The 16481-nt window shown below is 40.2% G+C and overlaps 1 protein-coding gene across 12 annotated transcripts in view; it reads right to left on the reverse strand.

The window, feature by feature from the left end:
* Positions 1 to 16481, reverse strand: part of Plcb4 (phospholipase C beta 4) — a 367915-nt gene that overhangs the window by 251458 nt on the left and 99976 nt on the right. Inside the window, exon 1 of one of the 12 annotated variants that reach the window (XM_051183302.1) lies at positions 12454 to 12679. The exons of the other annotated variants lie outside the window; for them this stretch is intronic. The gene's annotated coding sequence lies outside the window, so the exon portion shown is untranslated. Of the gene's footprint in view, positions 1 to 12453; positions 12680 to 16481 lie in introns of those variants that run through there. 12 annotated transcript variants of the gene reach the window in all.

Here is a 16481-nt window from a genome sequence, read left to right on the forward strand (position 1 = left end):
ATGGCATCTATAGTCTGACTCCTAAATTCCTCAGATCAGCACCAACGTTTTAAAAAGACTAGTACAGTGTTATGGATTGCTATTTGTACCTGGTCCATTAGGTCACAGTCATGTGATGGTCCTCTACAAATGGTAACTGTTTAAACAACTCTGGAAGCCTCACCTTGGTCAATTATCCAAAGTATAGTCAAAGTCATAATTTTCAAAGGAGTACACCAACAACACAATTAGATGCAACATATGGGCCATGTGGCTTCAGTGTCTCACTCACAGTAGACTTATGATCTCCACAAGTCTCACCACAGCATTTGGCAAGCCCATGGCTGCTTAACAAGTTCAAGGATATTTGTTCAATTACTGCCCAAGGACTTGACAGTGTTGGAACAAGATTTTAACAGCAGATGATCCACATGGAATCACATTCCAAACTTTCTTTTAATGGGATAATTCTTAGGACATCTGTAGACACTTTTTCCTGCCAAATTTGCACCTCAAGTCCTTGGGAAGAAGAATGAACACGAATGTGACCTCCCACCAGTGGATGAACTGGCAGCTCTAAACAAATTCACAGAGTCCATGTGGCAACACCAAATGGAGCCTGTTCTTCAGAGCCTCTAGAATGTTCCACTTTGGTGCAAGAAAAATCAACTTTCCCCATGCACAAGAGTTGTTTTGCTTAGTGCCTTGTTGGGACAAAATTGAATGTGGGCAAGAGGTCACCCTAAAGAACTGACTTCCGTGCACATTCTTCTGTATAGTAACCACCTTGATTATTTCATGGGAGACACCCTGTGTTCCAAATTTAAACAGTATCATCAGCTTCATAATGGGAAACTTCTCATCAAGGAGCTAATTTTGCTTGTGAGATTTAAACCTCTGAGCAAGTCATTAGCACTCATTTAAGAAAATATTTTGGCAACAGTGAACATCATCTTTGATAATAAACTATTGAGAAAATAAGACAGGGGATTTTATGATGAACACTTAGTCTACATAACTGTTAGAATAATGCATGGCTCTGTCCAGAACCTCCTTTTTTACTCTCATTGATGCAGATGAAACATTTCAGAAAGAAGATCCCAATGTATGGACTAAATTCTGTCTAGCATTTAGGATATAAGAGTCCAAAACAAGGTTAAAACACAACATACGGACTTGCTTCACAATGAATAACACATGTCTTTGTTTACTCATAACTCTTGAATATGGCTTTCTTCATTTCCCCAATTCTCAAGAGAGGAGTATATGAACTGGCAAACAGAATGTCCTGATTATTTTATTTTATCTGAGAATTTTCATGCTGAAAGGAACCTGAGATTGCTAATTCTAACTCCAAATTTTGAGGAAGAGGACACAGAAGTATACATAATTGAGAATTTGGATGAAATGGGCCTTTATAGCAACTTTCTGTTGTTCACAAAAGTAAGCATCTACTCAAGGAGACTAAATGTCCTCCACTAGGCTGCTGCCCTTTGGAGCATCTACCAGCATCAAGTATCCCATCTGACTCATCCTTTTCCTCAATGAAAGAGCTAGGCAGACCTGGGCTTGGCAAATAACTTGTGTCTAGCAATACACAGGGCCCAAGTTTAACCCCTGGTACTTTAGAAAGAAAAAGGAAAGCTGTGAAAATATGCTGAATTATTTGCTATTGCTGCTCTAACAAAACTCACAAAGTGGTGGCTTTAAACATCACACATTCATTAAGTCTCCTATAGTCCTATAGGTCAGAAATCAAGCACAAGTCTCACCACACTAAAAATCAGGTGCCAAGAGAGCTTCTCTATGAATTTGAGGGCAGCATGGTCTACAGAGTAAGTTTGAGGATTGTCAGGATTACACAGAGAAACCCTGTTTCAACCCACCACCTAAAAGAAAGGAAGAAAGGAAAGGAAGGAGGGAGACAGAGAGAGAGAAAGAGAGAACTACCTTTCTCCAGGGTTTAAAGGCCACCTGTCTTCCTGTCACTCAACTTCTAGAGGCTACGCACACCCATTAGTTCATGGCCCTGCTTTCATCTTCAAAGCAGCAGTGGCGAGTTATTTTTTTTCCTCTGAGATCCCAATTCACTAGCTTCTCTGAATCCCTCTCTGTTTTTCTCTTGAAAGAATCAGCTGAGGATCTTTATTGTTCAAACCTCATAGGAATATATCACCCAGGTTATCTACAACATCACCACCTCTACCTCCAGCTCCTTTACCTTAAGCCAGTGCTTCTCAACCTGTGGGTTGAGACTGCTTTGGGTGGGGGTGGGGGTCAAATGACCCTTCCATAGGGATTATGTAAGACCAAGGAGAATACAGATATTTACATTACAATTCATAACAGCAGCAAAATTCCAGTTACTAAGTAGTAATTCAACTAATTTTATGGTTGGGATCACCACAACATGAGGAACTGTATTAAAGGGTCACAGTAATAGGAAATTCTTTAAATGTTCCTGTAAAGTCTATTTTTTTTTTTTTTAAGAGTGACATTTTCAAATTCTAGGACTGAGTGTCTTTGGAAGATTACTATTATCTGCGTACCTTCCCGTTCTCCAAACACCTCATTAGATAACCCACAATCTATCCATCCGGGGACCAAACCAAAATCCATGCTATTTGCTCCCACCTCTAGCTAGTGGTTAAAGATCGCACAATGATACTCTGAGCTTCTTTGGGTTTGATGCTCACAGACAGTAATCTCATATCAAATCTTCAACTTTTTCAAAAGCGCACTATCCTTCCATTCAGGACTTAAAGTGCTTTGACAGGGTAGGACAATACTAGTAACATTTTCTGAAGACAAGAGGGCTCCCTTTCAGCTCTAAGACAGGACAAGGGCAAGTGGACCCTCAGGCAGCTTAATTATACCCACCAGTAAAATGGGAGAGTTAAGCCATGAACTGTCTCAGCCCTTCCGTGCACCTTATTACAATACATTCCATTGTGCCCAAGGGTATGCCCAAAGCCATTTCTGAGAGCCTGTAAAACAAAATCAAATTTTCTCCTCCTATCACACACACACACAATGCCATCTGCTATAATGCAAGCTCATCCCCCGTTTCCCTCTCATATCCATTGGCACCCCAACCCGACCCCAGCTTGAGAGACTGAATCACACACACACTGGTTCTATGCTTGTTTTCAGGGGGAACGTGTGTCAAAAAGACTTCCTCTCTTGAAGACACACTGCCCCTCAGCCTGCTGCTATTTTAGACCCAAAAGATGAGTCACTGAAATTTATACCAGCATCCTGCCCCTGGCTCAGGCTGGTCACAGAGTTTCTGCTTGCAGTGTGACACAAATTAGCAGCAATGTTTTAAGCAGTCATCACACCTTGAAGAAAAAGGCTGTAGAACAAATCACCTAGACATATGTTGTATTCCTAGGAACACTTCAGCAGAGACAGGATTCCACATGAGGGTTTGACGATGACATGACTTAGTTCTCTGATTCCCTAGTTTTCCCCCTAACTCTTTGCCTGGTTTACCATGTCACACCCCAGAGACAGGATTAGTCTCTCAGTGTCACAATGGTGTGTAGGAAAGTCTGGTTTGAAGTCTCCATGGGGTCGGTCACACATCCATTAGTTCCATCCTCATTGGGTTCCTTATTTGGTCCCTGGGTCCCAACGGGTGCTCTCTGAATCCTGTCCCCCTGCCACTTACGACTGCTTATCCTTGATACTATAATTTGAATGTTAAATGTCACCCACACTCTCGAGGGTGTGAACACTTGTTTTCCAGTGGGGACATTGTCCTTAGGTGGGATCTACCTGGAGGAAGAGGATCACTGGTGTGGGGGAGTGCCCTGACGTTTCTTGGCGCCACTTGGCCTCTACTTTCTGTGCTGTGTAACCAAGCACTACACTCCATGGCATGAAGAGCTGTGTTCTCTCCAACTGTGAGCCAAAGGAAACCCTTCCTCTCTTAAGATGCCTCTTGTCGTAACTCGGTACTCGATCTTAGCAAGGAGAACAGTAACTAATATACTCACTTGCTCACATCTACAACTCTACTGCCCGCCACTCATCTCACAGTTCTTAAACTTTGCATGGTGTGGTACTAGGAAATCAGAGGCCAATAAGCATAATGGTTCTAATCTCTTTAGCGGAAGGAACAGTATTTCATAACAATTCTTCATGTTACAGTTCCCATTATTTTCCTTAGAAGTTTGCTACTTGATTATCAGTGATGGCCAGGAAGACACTAAAGTAGATGACTATTAAGGGGAATCACAGGTGTCATTTATATTTAATTTTTACTTAAGGGGTTTGGATCTATGTTATATAATATACAAAATTGTATAATTTCTGCTACTTCGTATAACATAATAAACAATGCCCAATCCGCCTCTTTTGAAGTATCCTTACACATGCATATAATATAAATATATGCTTTATAAACATTAATTTATTATATTTTTTCTAAAAGTGTTCCAGTGGAAAATGAAGGAGACACTACTCAGACATTGAAGGAGGAAATCTAAGACAACTCAACTATTTTGAAGCCCAGCTTAGCAGTTTCTCATGCACCTGAATACAAGACCAGGCTAATCCAATCTTAGATATTTACCCAAGAAAATAAAAACAAAGCCAGGTAGAAATATGATGCTTAGGAGGGCTTTGTTCTTAACAGCCTTAAACTGGAAAAACATATGTCTACACACAGGTAAATAAACTGGCATATGCACCCAAGTGAGTATTACTCAGAAATTTTATTTAAAAAACCATGACACTGTCAAGACATAAGAAGAACTGCAAAGACAGAATGCCTAAAGCAGGACGCCAGACAAAAGAATACATGATTCTATTTAGCAAAAACAAAATCAAATCTGTAGTAGCTGTCAGCAAATCAGCATTTGACTAGCAATGAATTGGGGGTGCTGTACAGCAAGAGCGCTCCAATGGGGTTTCAAGAGTAGAAGGAAAACTTAATATTATTACTGTGGTAATGGTGATATCGGTAAACACGTGACATGTAAAAGGAACGCTGATAACAGATGCACATTGTTCCATGTAAACTATCGCTCAATCATTCTAATACTGCTAAGTGGTCCAGCGAACTTTTTACCAGATTTGGAGAAATCTGGTGAATGTTAGGAATGGTTTGATTTTACATGAGTACAGGTTTGGTGGTATTTACCAAATTCAGTTTGAATGATCAGGCAGTGGAAAGGAAGATATTCGTTATGTGGGGCATGTTTTATACATGACAGTGTCTTCACACATCAATACTTACTGAAGTTGCTATAATCTAACGACTGTGGCATGGGCCTACCTGAGATGAGTATGAGATGGTGGACTGTGCAGAGTGATATCTAATCTACCTTAGTACTACGTGGGCGTGAAACACTGTGAGTAAACTATTCAGCTATGAAGGACTAGTTTACTCCGATGCACATTCAGATTACCATTTCCTCTACAAAATACTAAGATGACTTTGGGTAGCTTAATGAAATCAGGGATCTTTGAGAGCAACATTTGTTGGAACTGAAAGCATTTGGAGAACACAGCTCACTGGAAGTCACAGGAAGCTGTGAGAGCTAGTTAGTCCATCAAATGACCAACAGAAAGAGACCTGGATGAGGTAGACCTCCCTGCTCCTTATGTGCCGACATTGTCCCTCAGTGCTTCTGAAGGCTGACTCTGCCTCACCTCCTGTGGAGCTGTGGAAAGTAGAGATTTCAGGACCCTCTCCCCAGGACTTCTCCCCAGCAGGATAATAAGCCTTTATACCACCTTCCCATGTGCTCCTCCTCTACCTGCTGGTTCTGCGACCACATCCTGAAAGTCAACTGGACATCTTGCTCTCCCACACCAATGTCCCAGATGTAGAATACCCACAGAGTAAGTAAAAAGAGTTCTTACTAATTTATTCCACCAAGCATACTGTTACAGTAACAGTAAATATGTCAGAAGAAAGTTTAAAGTTTCACAGAAAGTAAGATGCTACTTCCTCAGGTCACTTCTGTATTAATGAGTTTATTTCATTTCTTAGGTTACTATATTTCTGCCACTATTTTTGTGGCTCTTTATGAGCAAATGTGAATTATATTATGCTCTGCTGATAAAAGACACTGTCACGGTTCGAACTGTATTTCATTTCCCATTGTCAAATGGCAAAGCCAAACATAAGAGAATCCTGAGGGAAAAGTACAAGACAAAAAAGACGAGACTTGTTTAAAAGCCTGAAAAATAAGAAAGAAATTCACAGTTCAGAAGAGAAGCAGAAAGTCCTCTGAGGAAAGGAGCAAGAATTCGAAGGCATCAACTGAGAACCAAGAGGAGGAAGAGAGGCACGTGAATAAAAGTTTGGTTCAGGTTGAAACCAAAGCCAAAACCCATAGCATCAAATGGGCTTGAAACATGAAACACTGCCAAGTAAATGGAAGACAGGCAGGGAAAGAAGGACTTATCAATCTTAAAAAGAAGATTTATTTCTTGCTTGCAATTTCTTAAGAGAGGATTTAACAAAAGACACAGCAGTGTGTGATGATCTGTGAAGAGAAAGAGAATCACATTTAATATAATTTTTATCTTGCGTGCAGGGTGAACAGCAAACTCAAATGGAACTGAGATCACAACCTGAAAGGGTCAGATATTTCACCACAGATGAGAACAAAAGGTGATGAGTGAAATGAAAGTATAACCCTCAACCTCAACCTGCCTCTAAAACCGCACCTGAATTCATGGAACATATGAATATGTCATCTTACAGCAAAAGAAGACTTCTTGACACAAGATTAAATGGCAGCTTGTAAGATATGGGAGTAATCCTACATTTTCTAGGTGGGCAACTATGATCACAATCTCTCTCTCTCTCTCTCTCTCTCACACACACACACACACACTCACACACAAAAGGAAAGTCAGGCAGTTCAAGGAATCAAGGGGGTGGGACAATGGGCATGAAGGTAAGAGGTAGGGTGATGCAGGCATGAGCTCCAGAAGCTCACAGACAGCATCTCTCCCTTTGAACCTCCAGAAAAGACACAGTCATTCAGGCCTATCTATTTTAGACTCCCAAGCTCCGGAATTGTAAAGGTACTGTTGTAGTTTCTTTTCCAGTAGCTATCATGCTTGGACAAAAGCAACTGAAGAGTTTCTTTTCGGTCACAGTTAAAGGCAGTTAGTTCACTGTGGTAAGGACGTCAAGGTGGCAGGAGCTTGAAGCCACTGGTCACATCACATCCACAACCAGGAAACAGAGGGACCAATGAATATATGGTTTCTAATGTTCAGCTCATTTTCTCCATTTTATATAGCCAAGGCTCGCTTGCCTAGGGAATGTTCTCACCCACAATTAAGATGGTTCTTCTCACAACAATTAATCATGATAACCCCCACAGGCACATCCAGAGGCCCAGCTTGAAGGAGCTTCTCTATCAAGCTATCAACACTAACCACCAGTTAATGACAGTTTCTTTCAGCATCAACAGCCAATTGATACAGGAGTTTTACAGATGCTGGGTTGAACTGAAGAGCACTGTAGTCCAGGAGAGCATCTATCTGTGCTAGTTTGTCTAATTGACTAGACTATGAGTTCCAGCTGTTTGTACAAAACTGGAAACTAGTCATAGGGCAGATCCAAGAAAGCATGTCCTAAACACAGACGGCTGTGATTTGTTTCCTTTATTGGGCTAGCCCCTCGTATGATTCATACCAACCAAGGAACAAAAGACAGATAAATCAATAAGATGGCTTTGTTTTCTGACTCAGTTTTCCTCTTCCAAAATATCTGGCTGAAGCCAAGTGCTCAGCTGTGCCTACATTTCTCAACTGGATATGCTACAAGCAAATGTGCTCCATAACCTGTACCCAAGTTGAGGGGAAGCTGAGTCTTAGTGTCAGATGTTTCTTACACTCTAAATCATCCATGCAGCCAGTCAGCTTTACACAGCATTCTGGAATTTATTTCAGAAAAATCACCAAGTTCTTGCAGCTGGAAGGGATTATTAAAGTGCTAAATGTTAAGACTATTACTGAAACATGGCCAGACACATGGAAATACGTTTGAAAAAAATGAAGAGAAAAAGAAAACTTGGGGGAAAAAAACTTTGATATAATCCTTCTGTTAATCCTTAAGGCAAAAGGATAGAAGAAATCAGAGTTTTCTCATTTACAAAGACAAGTGGCTTCTCTCCATATTGAGAAAACTGGCCAACAGTTGTTACTAAAAGGTGGATCTCCAACATACTACACAAGGGAAAGTTAGGAAACAAAGAAGAAAGGTAAGAGAAAGTTCTTGCAGGAGCACTTTTATAATGTCATTGAGAAGGTATGGAGGTCAAAGTTAGTATATACAATTATTTGAGAGTAATTAACAGTCACTGCCTGCACTGAAGGATGATGCTAAAAGAGGTAACACTAAAACATGATATCCTAAAGAGAGCAAAGGGAATTGGATTTACAGCAGTTAGGAAAGCTTTGGAAAGCTTAGGATCTAAGGTAAAGCTTCAAAGGCAGGTTGGATTGTATGGACACAGGAGAGGGTAAGGAGAATTGTTCTCTACTTGCTCAGCAGAGAATCAGCTTAGGGACTTCTCTCCTGTCTGACAACATGGAATTTTTAATTGAGACTTAAGACATAAAACTTACATAAATCATGAGTCTTTGTTCAATCAAATTTATAGCCCACTCAAACACATAAAGATGCCAGAAAAGACTAATTAGTATTTCTTTCTATTCCATTGAGGCTCAAAATTAGAAAAGTATTGGTCACCATTTCCCATAATTCTCTGCTTCATGTGACAGAAGACATGAATATACAAATGGAGGCAACTGCACACACTGAGAACATCATTGACTATTTAAATAATGGCATGTATCAGATACTGTTGTAAACACAGTAGAAAGCACAGATTTATCACCTAAATTATTTTGTCAGAAAATATTTGTTTGTGAGTTATTTTGTCAGAACTAACCTCAGCATGATGGAAATGTCTCTCAGGGGAAAGTAACAACACAAATTAAGAGATTAGTAGATAGGCATATATGAGTTTTCCTGCCATATAGGTAGCTGAACTATACATTGCTCTAAAAAGAAAAGCAGTCAATCTCTAGGTCTTAAGAAAAACATTAATGAGTAACTATTGAGTATTTCATCAGTTTGGATGCATAAGGAAAACCTATTTACTTTCAGAAACTGGAAGGATATTTCTTTGCATTCCTAAGTAAAACAATGAACTTTCTAGAAGATAAGGAACTTTGAAAAATCACTATAAGCATCAACATGGTACCCTGGGGAAAAGCGTCTAAAGACTGAGCCTCAATTGGCAGTGGATTTTTCTCACTGAAAAAAAGCTGAAGCAACCCACAGTTTATGGGTCCATACTCACCAATAAAGCAGGTAGTAGCTGTTGGAGGAGCTGTAGGGTTTTGTTAAAGAGAAGACTCATCTTACCTCAAGGATGCTAAAGACATTCATGAAAAGGAATCACCCTGCACCACCACCACCCCCCACAATGCACACACACACACACACACACACACACACACACACGCACACACACACACACACATACACACACACACACACACACACACACCCCACCACCAACAACAACCAGTGCCTTAGGACTCTTACAGAATGGAATTTGAACACTTTGAAGTCCCTGAGTAATTTTATGGGACCAACATAGTCTTCCCTTTGGCCATCACCTTTCTGCTACAATGCAACTAACAAAACCATGGGCACCTGGAATTTTTAAAGAGTTATTTTGTGGATAGCTGAGAATTTACACAGCTCTCTGTCCAAGAGGATCTGTGGACTTTCACTTGGCAGAAACAAATGTAACACACCACTGGATAAGACTGCCACAGAAACCTGGTGTTCTGCTTGTAAAAAAAAAAAAAAAAAAAAACTGGTCTGAGCACTGACTTACATGGCAGGCTGTGCCAAGAGGTGAATGTACCTACTAGAAACTTCACAGAAAAAGAGGCAGTGACCTGGGTATTTCTTCTTACTTTCCAGAGACACCAACTGATAGTTGTAAAGATGCCTCAAGAGAACATGGTTATCACCAGTATTTATATTAACTTTCCAATTATTTTGCATAATTTAAGAACCAATAAAGTCACTGGCTTCCAAACTACTACATGTTTGAAATATTCATAAACAATGTTGAGAGGGGAAATATGAGATGTATTAATTACTAAAGAGCCAGAGTGTCACACCAACCCCCAACTGCCTGCTTCTTTTCCTTCAAGAGTTCACAGATATCTTGGGAGAGTATTTAATGTTGAAAGCTCAAAGCACAAATAAAACAAGTTGAGAGTTGGGGGGGGGATGTTGTTTTGTTCTGAATAAAAATCAACTGCCCCAAACTTGCTGATTACATTGTAAAATTGTCTGCTATGCAGAAGGGAAAAAGTAGCTTGCCACAGGCAAAGTCTCTCTTTTTAAATTCACAGAAAGCTGAAGTGCAGCACCTGCAAAGCCAGGCTGCCCAGAGGAGATTATGAAGAGTCAGGTGTTGAACACAAATAACACATAAAAAGGGCTCCTGGTAAGTACGACATAACACGAGGGAGAAACAGAGGTAATGGGTGAGCACTTGGTGGTGGCCATGGTGACAGCAAAATGATAGTTGATCTGAGCATCATCAGGTCACCAAAACTGACAAGTGCTGAGAAAGACTGCTGTGAGTTACATCTCCCTGGATACATTACTCACAAAGGGCCAGTGTTGACAGTAGTTACGTCACCTCCCTCATAGTCACAGGCACTTCTTCACGACTATCATAATTTCCTGCTGTGGAGTAGGTAGTGTTCATGAAATTAAGAATAACACTCTATGTAATTATCTTATTTCATGGTATAGTTTTTTGTTGGGAAAAGTGGGATCCATGAGCTGGCATCAGCACCACCCCACGCCTCACTTTTACCTGTGGTAATTGTGAGAAGCAGTGGAGGGAAATGACAAGTCTGCAGGAAAAAAAAAAAAGCCTCTGTAACAAGTCCTCTCTATGGCAGCTTTATCTGCAGACAGGATGATAAAAACAAGTAAGCATCATTAGGCCTTATGCACTCGTCTCCAGCATGGTCTTCTCTGGCAGCAGCTGCTGCTCTATAATGCATCTGTCCTACCCTCCAAGCCCCTGGAGAAGGCTGCAAAAATAAACCCTCACTGAATCAACCTGTCTTGAAAATTTCAATCTCATTCACTGGCAGTGAGTCTGGCAACATTCTATGTTCTCTGCAGAGCCCAAAGCCTTTGCATATAATTGTTCTTTAATGTATAACTGTATACAGTGTTTCTCCAACAGCAAAATTGTCACTGGAGTTCTCAAGCCACTGTCCCTTTTAAGCTTTAATATGTAGTTGTAAATGTTCTTCCCACAACAGTAAAAACTCTCTCACAATGTAGTGCTTGATCCAAATATAAATGGGGGGGGCTTATTTTGATCACATTTTGTTTATGTGACAAAATACAATAAAATCTTTTTTGCTCAAGCAACCTTATAAGGTTAGTCATGGTTCAGACAAAACCAAAGGGTCTCTTTTAGAATTTACATGCTTCCCAAGATTCTAAGATGTTCCTAACTAACAACACAAAGGATGAAATATGAAATTCCCTTTTAACAACATCTGATGCTAATTATTCTGTATGATCTTTAACTTTCATACCTCAACATCACTCCTTCATTCATGAGTATTCATGACTTCCATGGAAAACATTTCATACAATAACGAAGTCTCTAAGACAATGAATAAATATATTTTCAAGATGATGCGAAGTCTATTTTCATTCTTCTTGCTCATGAAAAGAAACTTAAAAAAAAATCTCTTAAAGTAATTAAACCAAAAATGGGGGCAACTGAAATAAAACACTGGCCCCTGCCCCATTCCTTCATTAATTATGGACAACAGACAAAACTAACCCTGCTTTTTTTGTGGTCATCCCTGCATGACGAAAGTCGCTTCCCCCACCCTGTGCCTGTGCTTTCTTGCATTACACTAACATGTTCACAGACAGCATTATGAGGAAAGAAATCAACTTTTAAAAACAGACCTTATTTCTCAGGGTAGTTTTAGATTCACAACAAAATTCAGCACAAAGCACAGATATTCCTCATATGCCCCCAGTGTCCAATAATAAACATAAGAATTTCACCAGTCAAGCAGAGGGCATTCATGAGTGCCGTATGGGAAAAGCTACCAGAATTACAGTTAAAGTTAGGAAAAATTTTACAACAAGAAATAATAAAATCACTCTATCAGATTAATGCCAGAAATACCACAAAATGATAGCATCTAATATACTTTGTAAAAATGTGTCATATTTCTCTCCTTAGAAATCACAGCAAAACGACCCACGGTCACATACTCTCTGAAGTCTGGGTGGCCCGTGCAATTTAAAAGCACGGCATTTACTTGCACCTGCTCATCAGAAGAACACGGAACAACTTACCAAAGCTGCTCCCATACGACCTTCCCATAATATCGCTTTTCTGTACACTTTCTTACCGGAAAAGGAGTAAGCTTCACCCGGTCATAAACGGACTTCTGAGAGTATGCCTGAGGCAGGTGTAGCACCCAGGGCAGTCAGAGTTCTGAACAATCTCCCTCCAGAACAGGAGGAAGGGGCAGGAGCCTTGGATGAACAAACCCACACAGGCAGCGGCTTCAACAGGGAACAAAAAAGTCCCACCCCTTGGTCACAGAGTAAGAGGCTGGGCAAACACTGCCCTTGGCCACAAGACAGACCGATGAGTGGCTGAGAGGGACTCTTTCAACTATTCTAAGCGGAACAGCAAACAGACCAAATGCCGAGGAACACTGCCTGGGAATGAGTGTGCAGCCAGGAACAGGACCAGAAGTGCCTCTTAGAGAGAGACCGGTGTCCATTACAGGAGGAAATTTGAAAATTACATCTGCATTCTTAAAGGAAAAACGCGCAGATAGAAGGAAGAAAAGCTAACCTTTTTATACTGAAGACTACACAAAACTCAATGTCTAGCCCTGAAGGACAGGAGGCTGCAGGGCGAGTAGTGGGGCAATGGGACAGCCACTTCTCCAGAAGCTGTTCAGAGTCTCCCTGACCTGCCTGCCACCCTTCCACCCATTTCCTCTGTGCCGCGTGGGTGTACGAAAAGACTGGAAACTTCTAGGCTCACAAGTTTCTAGTAGTGCAGATACAAAGAGAAACAAATGAGAGCTCAGGTCTGAAAAGAGCTCTAGCATTAACTCTCCTGCAGGAATGGTGAACTGTTGAGGCTTTTGCCCTGTAAGTAAATCTCATCAGGACAACAATTCTATGTCAGATTAACATGCTAATGTGCACACGCACGCACACACACACACACACACACACACACACACACACACAATCCCCAGATGTGCCCATCTACAAGAGCTAACTTTACAATAAAAATTTCAGTATTCCCCAACTGTGTGTCAAATAATACAAAATGTGCAACAATAATCCAAGTAAAAATACAGGATAATCAATCTACACAAATATAAATGGATTTCTACATTGGAATATTTCTAGTGTATGATAATTGCATTTTACTGATGAATCCATTAGATGGGGAGTTGTATTCTTTGTTTCCCAGACTTACTTAGTCTGAGAATATCCAGGGAGAACTCTATTTTACAATGCCAGTTTGGGAAAATGTTGATAAATCTATATTTCATGTGCTAACTTTTAGTTCGCCAAGCTCACACTGTGATAAATTCCAAATCACTTAGAAAAGTCACTTAGAATCAGGTCCCTCATTTGTCCCAACTTGCAATAACAGCTCTGAAACAATAGTATGGTCAGTTTCCACATTTTCAATACTTCAAAGCCTGGGTGTCCCCACACACACCCCAAAGAAAGCATCCTGTACAGATAGATGTTCGATGACTACTGTCTGAACAACCTACCAAAGGACTTGAGAAAACCACTGACAAAGGCCGTTTAAGGGATTATTTTAATCACAGTTTGAGAGTGCAGCCAATCATGTCAGGAAAGTCGCATGACAGTAGCTTGAAGTAGCTAGTCACACTGTGTCCACATCAGGAAGAACAGAGCAATGAGTGGTGATGTCCAGCTAGCTTCTTCCTTTTTATGCTTTCAAGACCCAAACACAGGGATTGCTTCCACACACTCAAGGGTGGGCCTTCCCAGCCCAATCAACCTAATCTATAGAAACCCACACATGCACAGCTGGAGATTTATCCCTAGGTGATTCTAGATCCTGTCAAACTGATAAATATTAACTAGAACAGCTACCAACAACTTTATAATGGCAAATTTGAAAGGTAACATGGCATCCATCCACAAGAATGTGTGTATCTGTTTTGAAACCCTGTAGTTGCCACAGTGGGCATGAAGTTGATTTATGATCATTTGTTATCCTCAAACACTGAAGGTTAAATGTCCATTCAAACACAATACTACTTTGCATCCACGTGCACAGGTCAACCACTCCCACACTGGTGGACTCAGAGGGAAGACGCTGAGTCACAGTATCTCCAAGAGGTCACTTGTCAAACCTGACTCCCACCACAAGCACTTCACTTACCTCAAGTCTCAGAATCGCGCAGCCCTCTTACAACCCCACACCCCCATGCAGCTACTGTTCTCAGGGAAAGAGAATGTGCATTTGGGTAGACCCCCCCCCCAGAACATGGGTGACAATGCAGTCAACACTGTATCCCCCCTTCACCTACCTAAGAACACAGTGCTGCTCTGCCCAGGAGATTCTCCCCAATCACTTTCCCTTAAAAACAATTATCTGGGGCTGATGTGGAGTTCCACAGTAGAGAATATGCTTACCAGGCACAAACCCTGGGTTTCAGCCCTAGCACCATTCCTTTTTCCATAAACAACAATAATAATAATAATAATAATAATGTTAAATGGCTCGGCAGTTAAGAGAAGACACTTGCAGAGAGGACCCAGGCTCAGCTCCTATTATCTATATGGTGGTTCACAACCACCTCTAATTCCAGTTCCAAGGAATCTGGTGACCTATCTTCTGACCTCCAAGGACACTAGGTACATATATGACAAGCATATATACACACAAGCAAAACACTCACACATCAAATTAAATGAATAAATATAAAAAAATAAAAGATCAAAAGCTTTCTAAACCTAGTTGCATACTTCTAATTTTCTAAGAAGAGTACATGTAATAAACTTAACTATTGAAATGTATTTTTCCCCTTTATTTTCAAGACAGAGACAGGGTTTCTTCTGTATTGCTTTGGAGGCTGTCCTGAAACTAGCTCTGTAGACCAGGCTGGACTCGAACTCACAGAGATCCTCCTACCTCTGCCTCTCGAGTGCTATGATTAAAGGCGTGTGCCACCAACAACTAGCTCAAAATGTATTTTTATACACTAATCCACCACCAAAAATAAAAAAATCCAATGTGAAGCACCACAGTTTCAATATCCTAATGATATAGAAGTTCAGTGATATGTATAGACTTAGGTCTGGCTAATTTTGGTGTGAGCTATTTTTTATTTGCAAATTTCTTAATAATAAATTTTATTTTAAAATTAACTTAAAACCTGTCTTTATTTTTCTGAGGCAAATATTGTATCATTAATTCAAAAATACAGTTTCTAATGAAAAGAATAATGCACTATTCTATTTGAAGAATATTGCCAGATATGGAAAATAATATTTGATTTGAAAACAATGCTTAAGGAAGAAAAGGGAGCGAGAAATCTAAACATTAGGGGATGAGGAAGAACTGAATGCAGATACTGCAAAGTCAAGAAAGTGGCTCTAGGACTAATTGCTTTTCTAGTTCTAAGTCTGTCATGGATTTTTTGGTTTTGATAATACATAAGTATATAAATATATTTGATGTTAAAAGTACAAAATTTTAATGTGAAGCTCCAAGCTTCCATTCTGAATGCCTATTTTCACTATGCAGAAGTTCAATGGGCTCCATGGACCTTTGTCTAGTTAATACTAGTGTATACATTTATTTGTGAGAGTATTTATAATAAAGTTTATAAAATTAAATTGTATATTATTTCATAGATACTTTAATGTATAAAATTTAAATATAAAATTAAACGGAAATTGTTAGAGAGGATATAGGATGTTGAGCCAGCAGCCTAATATCCCAGAATCTTAGTCATTGTTTTTAATCTGTAAAGTAGAATTAAAACCACTTTCCTCATAAGGGCGCATGAGAATCCAAAGAGAAAAACACACATTTGGAAGCTTGGGATGTAGGTAAGGTATGCACTGCAGTGTTCTAGCACATTGAGACCTGCTCTCAGCCTGCTTTCCGAGGGTACCCAGCTGAATAAAGCGGAGGCCACACACAGTCAATCTCTATTATTAAGATATAGCTGAGTCCTATTAGATGGGACACAGACCATGACAGTTTTAAAATTCCTTGAACAACCACATGAGTTCACTTAGAATGTTCAGGCCATGGAAGATGTGTCAGAGTAACAATGTCCCCCCTGGCCTGTACTGTGTTGTGTGTTGCATCTGTCCCCACCTCTCTCTGCTTAGGCCAGGTCACGGTCTGGCG

The sequence above is a fragment of the Phodopus roborovskii genome, unplaced genomic scaffold, assembly GCF_943737965.1.
Source record: "Phodopus roborovskii unplaced genomic scaffold, PHOROB, whole genome shotgun sequence".
NCBI lineage: Eukaryota > Metazoa > Chordata > Mammalia > Rodentia > Cricetidae > Phodopus > Phodopus roborovskii.